At 36.0% G+C, this 10,694-nt stretch overlaps 1 long non-coding RNA gene across 1 annotated transcript; it reads right to left on the reverse strand.

Annotated features, from left to right (window-relative positions):
• Positions 1-5,740: 5,740 nt before the first annotated feature.
• LOC135781097 (uncharacterized) lies at positions 5,741-7,694 on the reverse strand. Its single transcript, XR_010545064.2, has 3 exons — positions 7,623-7,694; positions 7,176-7,217; positions 5,741-5,767 (listed from the first exon to the last, which is right to left on the reverse strand). It is a non-coding gene; the product is annotated as an uncharacterized lncRNA (long non-coding RNA).
• Between the last annotated feature and the right edge of the window lie 3,000 nt (positions 7,695-10,694).

Genomic DNA, 10,694 nt, shown 5'->3' on the forward strand with positions numbered 1-10,694 from the left:
TATGCACTGATAGATGTTGACCTTAGTTGTACCTAACCCCACAGGCATACCAAGGGTCTGCTCCACTTCATAAAAATCCTGTCATTGGGGGGTTTTGTGCTGTAAGTTGTAAAGCTAAAGACGCTGATTGACCTTAAAACCTAATCTAACCTAATACCAGGTTAGGATGTTCGAATAGTATATTTTTATTTTTATTATTAAATCTAGTGTGTCTCTGTAAGCCATGGCAATTTTGTTAAAATGTTTTGTCTTTAAATAAATGTTTGTTGTCACGTTAGTGACATCCTGGCTTATAACATCGTCAACTTTGATAAATAATATTTGCTAACATTTTATTGTTCCCTAAATGGATAACAGAGGGGTTTAAGGTTACATTAATTAAAAACAACACCACAATGTGAGATAAAATGTCTTAAACCTTTTAAGTTTCTTTAAATCGCAAATAATGGATAACATGATTTAATCAGTATCTGTGTAATGAAGCCTACTTCTAAAAACCCTTACTTATTGTCAATGAGGACACAGACTTAATATCAAAACTTTAGTAACAAACAGAGACATCATAGACCCCCATGCAACACACACACACACACACACACACACACACACACACACACACACACACACACACACACACACACACACACACACACACACACACACACACACACACACACACACACACACACACACACACACACACACACGCACACACACCTTGCAAAGACACGCTCATAAACACGCCCACACATAAACAGCCTGGATGCACACACACAGACACAAGCGCGATTTGGTGCTGCTCGTGTGACATTAGATATAATCTTACTCATACACACCTAGTTGTTTAATTATGGAATGTGTATAAAAACTTTTGGATGTTAAAACAAAAAATTAAGATCGAATAGCTTTTGTCATAAAAGTCACATGGCCGTTTCATTTTAAAACCTGCATGTTTAAATCAGAGGCGTTCTAAACTAGAAATGCTGACAGAATTGCATTTGTTGTATAATAAACACATAGAGGTTGGGATCCACAGCGGACACAAAACCAGGAAATGGGGTCAAAATGTCTTAAACAATAAAAAGGTTCTTAACGCCATAAGAGCGCCTCAGCGTACGTTCTCTGGCAACTGTGGTTCGCGCATTCATGTGTTTTAATCAGAGACTTGATTAAAGAATTCCCTAAATCTAAAATTAAACCCTTATTTTGTCAGAGCGGCCAGAATTACATTTTATTGTGTAATAAACACATATTCCCAGTTGGTTTTAAGATGTCATTAATTTAAAACAAACCCCAGAAGATGATTTGAAAATGTCTTTAATCGTTTAAAAAAAAGTTTCTTAACGGTGTATATGAACACTCATCCGCGTATGTTCTCTATTGTAAACGCTGGTACACAATCTAATGGCGTGATCAGAATATTGTGCACGAAAAGATTAAGATTTTATTTATATTAAAATAAATACCCTTTAGTCTAAAGACTATAGTATTGTTGGGACCCCGGTGATTTTGACACCGTTCATCGCTATACACATACTGAATATTTCATTAAATAATTTGTTACAACCAAATGCTTTATTTTTGTCAGTGTGCTATTACATTTTTACCACTACAGTTTTAAAAAGACCCTAATTTACAGCCCCGCCACCTGCTGTGAACAGCCATCATCTCACACACACTGTTATAAGACCAGCATCAGAAATAGAAAAATATCTGATCAGAAAATATAGCTTATAGTTAAATAGATAATAGTACATTTAAGTTTAACCAGTTACAACTAAAATATTTTATTCTTGCGTGACTTTAAAGAAGTCTATTGACAAAACAAACTTATATATCAAGTTGTATTTATAAGATAGACGCAGTCATTTGTCCTAAAATCTAAAATAATAATTTATTTTTGTCAGAGCAGACAATATAAGACTCTTTGTATAATATACACATATTCACACATGTTTTAAGAAGCCTTTAATTAAAAATAAAACCCCAAAATGGGGTGAATACGTCTTAAAAACATTTAAAAGATTATTAACGTCATATATAAGTTTCTCTGTCACCATCTGTGCACGTATACACATGTCTTAATCAGAGACTTGGTTAAAGATTCCCCTAAATCTAAAATAAAATCCCATTTTGCCATAGTGGACAGAATTACATTTATTAACATTATTTTAAAATGGCAGATATGAACGCTCACCCGGCGCTTTGTCAGGCTCCGCCGGATCTTTAATACGCGTGAAACTATAGTGCAGGTTATGGAAAGATTCACGGAATTCCTGAACCGTTTAAAAATTTATTTAGTTTAGACTATCGTCTAAAGATTGTAGTATTGGCTCAGATCATTGTTTAAACTATACCCGTATACGGAATATTTAATTAAATAACTTGTGATGTTACAATCAAAAGTTTTAATCGTAGCATTGTTCATGATTTGTCTAAATCTAAAATAAACATTTACTTTTTTGATACCGTAATGGGTAATTATTTTACCAACGTTGAGTTTTAGAAATCTTTAGTCGCTTTACAACACGCACCCCTGTGAAAGAATGCAGGGCTTGTGAATAAGGATGGAGGAAGTGTGATATCTGACATCAAATGCCAAAACACAAGCTGTCACACGATCCGTCATTAAACATAACAGCATACGCTTGACATAAAACACACACAGTCAATTGATCTAAAATCTAAAATAATAATTTATTTTTGTCAGAGCAGACAATATAAGACTCATTGTATAATATACACATTTTCACACATGTTTTAAGAAGCCTTTAATTAAAAATAAACCCTAAAATGCGGTGAAAACGTCTTAAACAAGCTCTGTGTACAAATCAAACTAGGTATCCAGTATCCGAAATGTTTTAAATCCAGTTTGCCACAAAATGTTTAAAATGTCCCCAGACAAATCCAAAAAGTCTCTGATTTTAATCTTTTTTAAAGATACGTCCAAAGCGTTGTGGTCTGTATCCTAACCTGTAAACAGATAAAAACAAGTTATTAGGACAAATATCTAAATAAAAAATTTTCTTATGCAAGATAAACGTACCGTGGAGATCCGCTATATATTTTGCAATAGTAGGCTACACACAACGTTCGCTTTGCCTCTGATATCCAACCCTTTAAAACAGATAACACATGTTATTAGAAAATATTAAACCAAACCAGTTTGTTTAAATCTATTTTAACAGGATTAAATAAAAACACACCGGACAACACGAGCCAGTCGGCGTCTCTTTTGTTCCAAGATTTCCGTGTTACGCTGCGGGAGGTTCGGTCTGTCTTTTTTGGTCAGGCCACTCTTCTCCGCGATTTACCAGGAATAGTTAATACCAGTTTAGACAATTTCGCTGCAATACCAGAGATCGAATTTTTAGTTTTTAAATAAATCAGACAAAATACTGGAACGAACACAGCGAAACACATACATACCAATAGACTTGAGTATAACAGCTCTGCTCCATCCAAACTGATCACGGAGATCTCTTGTCGCTCCCCAATAAAGGCTCGGTCATAAACTTTCAAAGATTACATCACACGACCCCCACACAAACATACACTGACATAATATCAGCATCAGAAAACTTTGTGTCTGAACAGAAAATAGACTAGTTCGATAGAAAATATCGGCTTTAAGTTTAACCAGTTACAACTAAAATATTTTGTTCTTGCGTGACTTTAAAGAAGTCTCTTGCCAATACAAACGTATTATCATGTTGTATTTATAAGATACACGCAGCCAATTGACCTAAAATCTACATAATAATTTATTTTTGTCAGAGCAGACAATATTGTATAATATACACATATTCACACATGTTTTAAGAAGCCTTTAATTAAAAATAAAACCCCAAAATGGGGTGAATACGTCTTAAAAACATTTAAAAGATTATTAACGTTTCTCTGTCACCATCTGTGCACGTATACACATGTCTTAATTAAGAGACTTGTTTGAAGATTCCCCTAAATCTAAAATAAAATCCTATTTTGCCATAGTGGACAGAATTACATTTATTAACTTTATTTTAAAATGGCAGATATGAACGCTCACCCGGCGCTTTGTCAGGCTCCGCCGGATCTTTAATACGCGTGAAACTATAGTGCAGGTTATGAAAAGATTCACGGAACTCATGAATCGTTTAAAAATTTATTTAGTTTAGACTATCGTCTAAAGATTGTAGTATTGGCTCAGATCATTGTTTAAACTATACCCGTATACGGAATATTTAATTAAATAACTTGTGATGTTACAATCAAAAGTTTTAATCGTAGCATTGTTCATGATTTGTCTAAATCTAAAATAAACATTTACTTTTTGACACCGTAATGGGGGATTGTTTTACCAACATTGAGTTTTTGAAATCTTTAATCGCTTTACAACACGCACCCCTGTGAAAGAAATGCAGTCCGTATTGAGAAGCGCACGGGTCGAAAAGGGAGGGGTGATAGATAGATACAGCAAATGTCAATAAACAGCAAATGTCACAAACACGAGCCGTCATTAAACATAACAGCATACGCGTGACATAAAACACACTCAGGAAAAACAATCACTCTAAATGACCGGCAATAAAACCATTAAATACTTTCTGTCTAAAGTTGACAACTTGTACAGATTTTGATTGATGGTCCCGCCCCCCTGTCAAAGGGGTCATAAAACACGACCTGTCAACGGGGTGGGGGAGGGGGTCATAAAAGTTTGACGAATGGTGGCCCGTTACAACTACTAACAGCTGTTCTAAATAACCTACATCTGATTGGTTAATAATAATCCTGCATAGTTACGGGGAAATTGTGTCATTTTGGGGGAAAAAAAGTGCAATAACCCAGCAAACATGTCCCATTGGGCCCCAGGTGGGGCAACTGTGGGCAAAAAATTGGGGCCCACAGCGGGCTGCTCCTGTGGGCCCCACTACCGGCGTGAAATGCGGGGCACGTGTGGGCCCCACACTATGGGGCCACAATGGGGCCCCAGTGGGACAGCCCAAAGTGTGGGCTGGGTGTGGGCTTACTGTGGGCACATTGGGCAAAGCGTGGGCTAACTGTGGGCAAAGTGTGGGCTTACTGTGGGCACATTGGGTAAAGTGTGGGCTTACTGTGGGCACATTGGGGAAAGTGTGGGCAAAGTGTGGGTTTACTGTGGGCACATTGGGTAAAGTGTGGGCTAACTGTGGGCAAAGTGTGGGTTTACTGTGGGCACATTGGGTAAAGTGTGGGCTAACTGTGGGTTTACTGTGGGCACATTGAGCAAAGTGTGGGCTTTCTGTGGGCACATTGGGCAAAGTGTGGGCTTACTGTGGGCACATTGGGCAAAGTGTGGGCTAACTGTGGGCATATTGGGCAAGGTGTGGGATAACTGTGGGCAAATTGTGGGCCTAACTGTGGGCACATTGGGCAAAGTGTGGGCACATTGAGCAAAGTGTGGGCTGTGGGCAAAGTGTGGATTTAATGTGGGCACACTGGGCAAAGTTTGGGCTAACTGTGGGCAACGTGTGGGCACATTGGGCAATAAATACAGTAGGCACCCTGGCTGTAAATACACGGAAGTAAAATATAGAAAATTATGTGCAAAACATGTGGATTGAATACTGAATTTCTTTTATTTTACAAAATCACATAAAACCGCTTATTACTAAACAAAAGAAACAGAACAATGTGAATCTCCTCAGGGGCACCAGTTGATATTATCTTCTGGTCCTTCTGATTCCTCCCCCATCCTGCTCTCTGTCACTGCAGATGTGGGGTCCTGGTTGCTTTTTTGTCACAGCATCTAAGTGAAAACATAAAAAACAATATAAACATCAACATTAAAACAAGTTTTTTTTTACAAAAAGTCAATCATGATTAATCCAAAAAGGAAACTAATTATAAAAGGGGTTTTCTACATTTTAACATTGTTTTTAGCCCCAATTATTAAAATACTTCAATTGCTTGATTTGAGACCTAGTTATTATGTGCTTAACCTTTTAAGTGTCACCCCACCCTATTGAGTTAAATCTACACTCTTGAAGCTTTCAAACAATATACAGTTTGTCATGATTAGATAAGAATTCATATGCCAGCATTGAAGTAAGTGTAGGCGTCCTGCTGGTGGGACAGTGACATTTAGCAGAAAATAAATGTTTTGAGGCACACTCTCTTCATAAATGAATCAATTACTCTCCCTACATAATTTATTTTATAAAACACTGTTGAAATGTCTATTCTGGAGGCTTAGACCTTTCCAACGATATATCGTTTTTAGTGATAGATTAAAATTTACATCAACAATATTAATGCAAACTTAGGTGTCCCGTATTCGGGACGGCTGCGCTTAACAGTTTAAAGTCTAAGCTATATATATATATATATAAGAAATCGTTCAGTGCAAGATACCATTGGTGTAGTAGCATATATAAGTAAATGTATACTTGTAAATGTAAGCAAAGGGACTTACATTTGCTCCCGCCCGGATTTATGCCTAAAGAATCCGTACAGCTGATCTGTCTTTTATAAGTCTGATAAAACTAAAAGGTCTTTATATATTTGAAGGATGCAATACTACTCTATAGGTATATAAGATTAAAGGAGAAGTCCATTCTTAAAATGGGGCCCATTGAATTTTCATAGTAGGAAAAATTACTATGGTCAAGTCAATGGGGACCATTTTTGAGTGAACTACTCCTTTAACATTAGCAGAAACAGTGTGTGGTGTTTTATGTGAGCTTTAAGGTGGCAATAATAAGATAAGTGCTAAGATACTATAACAATGTATACTGCACTAGTTTTTCTTACCAAGTATTTCAAGTAGGTTTTATTGCTTTAACTGGATCCAAATGGATGATCTTATAATTGTCTTTGTTTAAGGGTACATCTTTAGGATTTTATTGCAGAAAGCTGATGGATATTAACCAGCGAGTCACTATTTGATTTAGGTGAATGAGCGGTGTTCTGACCTTGAGCACAATAAAATATAAAATGATGACAGAAAAACATTTTTTATTAAAACTATATGCATCTTCTAATACATGATATGGGACTGAGGTGTACATCAAGTCAAAGTGAGCTCTGACTATTTAATAGGTAGTTAATATTTTGTAGTTATATTTTTTATTTATCCATTGTATTGAGGAGAGCGTTTTGAGCACTTATTCTGACCCATTTATTTTGGGTGCAAATACAAACAAAGTAATACTTACTCTTCAGCCAATGGAAAAGATCAAACACAACAAGAAAATTAGCTGAAAGAAAAGTGAACATAAAAGTACAATAGTTATTAATGCAGAATTGATGGCTTCTGTTTAAATTCTTCTACTGTAAACTGTGTTCCCGTACTGTAAGTTACGTTATAACATTATTATTTACGCGTAAAAACCCTACATTTAAATAACCTGCGTAATAATTAACTAAACAATGTAAAATACATTTAAGAACGAGGATAACACATTTTATAGAACTAAAGACAAATAAAAGATCTGCTCTACATTAGCTCATAGCTACATCACAAGGTCAGTCAAACAAACAGCTTAAATCAACAGTAAACATTAAAGTTCATAACATTTTAGTCATATCAAATTACTAACAACAAAATGAACATTACTGTGAACTTATTTTAATGAAGTAACCAGGATTTAAAGAAAACTTACCTCAGAATTTATCACAGAAACGAAAACTGTCGTCTGAGGTAAACATCGGTTAAATTCAGTTTTTGAACTCACGAGGACGGAGGCTTCTTCTTCTTCTTCTTCGATGAGTTTTATTGGCAGTTTGCAATCAATGTGCATTACCGCCATCTACTGGACTGAGGTGTGATCACATTGGGATGGAATAAAAATACTTATATAAAAAAAAAAAAATAAATAAAGGATGAAAACTAAATTCTACTTGCTAATTGGGTTTCTTTAAGGAAAGCTATAATAATAATAATAATAATTAGTTACATTTATATAGCGCTTTTCCAGTGCTCAAAGCGCTTTACATATGAATGGGGGAATCTCCTCAACCACCACCGCCCTAACTGAGGACTGTGTACTGTTACACTCAATAAGTTTTCCATTGTTAAGTCTTTATTTACCGCTTTCTTCATGTTTTCCCTTTCCCTGGTGTATTGTGTGCATTGTAGAAGTATGGGTTTTACATTTTCTGTTACTCCACAGTTTGTGCATATTCCAGTCTGATGTTTTCCTATAATATGTAATCCACTATTTAAACTTGTATGTCCCATCCTCAGTCTTGAAAACCATGTTTCCTCCTGTCTTTCCAATCCACTGATTTTACTAGTTGTAACCTCTTTGTGTATGTTATACAAGTGTCTACCTTTTCTCTCCTTATCCCATCTCTCCTGCCATATTCTGTTAATTTTGTCCTTAATAATACTTTTAATTTCTGATCTGCTTAACGTGATATTTATTTCAACCAGTTCTGATGTATCAGCTTCCTTGGCCAGCATGTCTGCCTTCTCGTTCCCCTCCACTCCCCTATGTGCAGGAACCCATATAAATTCTACTCTTGTGCTCTGTTGATTTATTTTGAAAATGAGTTGATTAATTTCATCTAATAGATCCTGTCTACATGTAGACTTTCCACTCTGAATGCATGCTAGTGAGGACATTGAGTCTGAACAGATAATCACCTTATTGGGTTTTACTTCTTCCACCCATTGTAGAGCCAGAATTATTGCTAACATTTCTGCTGTAAAAATGGCCAGATGATCAGTTGCCCTTTTTTTAATATTAACATTATACTTTGAAATGTGTACTGCAACCCCTATTTTCCCGGTCTGATTTTTTGATGCATCTGTGAAAATCTGAACTGTATCATCATCATACATTATATCAATATATTGCTGAACATTTTGATACATCCCTGATTTAATAATGTTATTAGCCTCCAAATCCACCCTAGGAAAACAAAACATCCAGGGTGGGATTGTTGGTATGTTAATAATTTTACTACATGCAATTTTGTCAATTTCCATATTTTTTGCCTGCCTATTCCCATGCCACCCAAAACTGCCTGATGGGCGCCCATACTCCCAGCATTCTAATAACACCTTCTTTGTAGGGTGTGTTTCTTCATGTCCTTTCAGATTTGTCCAATAAGACATGGCTAATTTTAATCTCCTGAGATCTAAAGGCATTTCTCCTACTTCTACTTGTAATGCTGGAATAGGTGTTGTCCTGAACGCACCACAACATATTCGAAGTGCCTTGGCCTGTACTCTATCTAGTTCTTGCAATGAGGTTTTATTTGTTGAACTATAAACTATGCTTCCATAATCAAAAACAGAACGAATCAGTGCAGTATAAATCCTTTTCAATGACATGCCCGACGCTCCCCAACTAGACCCTGCTAAACACTTCAGTATATTTATACCTTTTTTGCACTTATCTATCATTTTTTGAATATGTATTTTGAAATTTAGTTTAACGTCAAACCATACCCCCAAATATCTTATACTTTCAACTTGCTTAAGTTGCTGCCCATACATTTTGAGATCTATAATAGGGTTCGTTCTTTTTTTGGAAAAACATATAAACTGTGTCTTTTCAATAGATAGATGAAAGCCCCACTCATGTGACCACTTTTCAACCTTATCAATTGCTGATTGCATTTTAATCTTCAAATTATCAATATTCCTACCTCTCACCCATAATGCCCCATCATCAGCATACAATGCTCTACCCATCCTTTGATCTATTCTACTAAAAATGTCATTAATCATTATATTAAAAAGCATTGGGCTACATACGCTTCCTTGTGGGGTACCATTCTCTATTGAGTATGTACTTGAAAACTCCATCCCTACTCTTACCTCTATGGTTCTATTATTTAAAAAGTCTTGAATCCAGTTAAACATCCTGCCACCTATACCCATATTATTTAACTTAATTAAAAGCCCCTCCTTCCACAACATGTCATATGCTTTCTCAATATCAAACAGTATAGCCAAAACAGCTTTTTTACTTACTTGAGCTTTCCTAATTTCATTTTCTAGACAAATAATTGGATCCATTGTTGTGCGACCACTACGAAACCCACTCTGGTGAGGGGAGAGCAGTCCTTTTTTTTCAATTAAATATCCTAGTCTTAAAGTAATCATTTTCTCCATTATTTTGCACATGTTGGATGTAAGAGCTATTGGTCTATAGCTTTTAACCTCTGTTTTGTCCTTGCCTGGCTTACCTATGGGAACTACAACAGAGTGTTTCCACATTCTAGGCAACTTCCCTCGCTCCCATATCTTATTATACAATTTTAAAACAACACACTTAGCCACATCAGATAGTTGCTCTATCATTTTGTAACACACATCATCTTTCCCTGGCGAAGTATTCTTAGCACCTATTAAAGCTCTTTTTAGTTCAAATAAGGAGAAATTTCTATCAATTGCAGTGTCACCTGTGATTTTCCTCTCCAAAATACTCCTGTTTTCCTTAATCACCTTTGTTCTCCACATTAACTCTTCATTGGATAAATTTTGTGTGCTATGTACCTTAACAAATGCTCTAGCCAGTACCTCTGCCTTTTCTGAATTAGTTACTGCCTCAATGTCATTTCCTTTTATTACTGGTATGGATAAGTCCCTTCTGATGCCTCCCATTTTCTTTATCATTCCCCATACGTCACTAACCTTAATTTCAGACCCAATATTGCTGCAAAAGTCTCTCCAATATTTCCTTTTGGCCTCACAAATAACTCTTTTTGCTTTGGCCTGT

This window comes from Paramisgurnus dabryanus, chromosome 23 (assembly GCF_030506205.2).
Source record: "Paramisgurnus dabryanus chromosome 23, PD_genome_1.1, whole genome shotgun sequence".
Classification (NCBI taxonomy): domain Eukaryota; kingdom Metazoa; phylum Chordata; class Actinopteri; order Cypriniformes; family Cobitidae; genus Paramisgurnus; species Paramisgurnus dabryanus.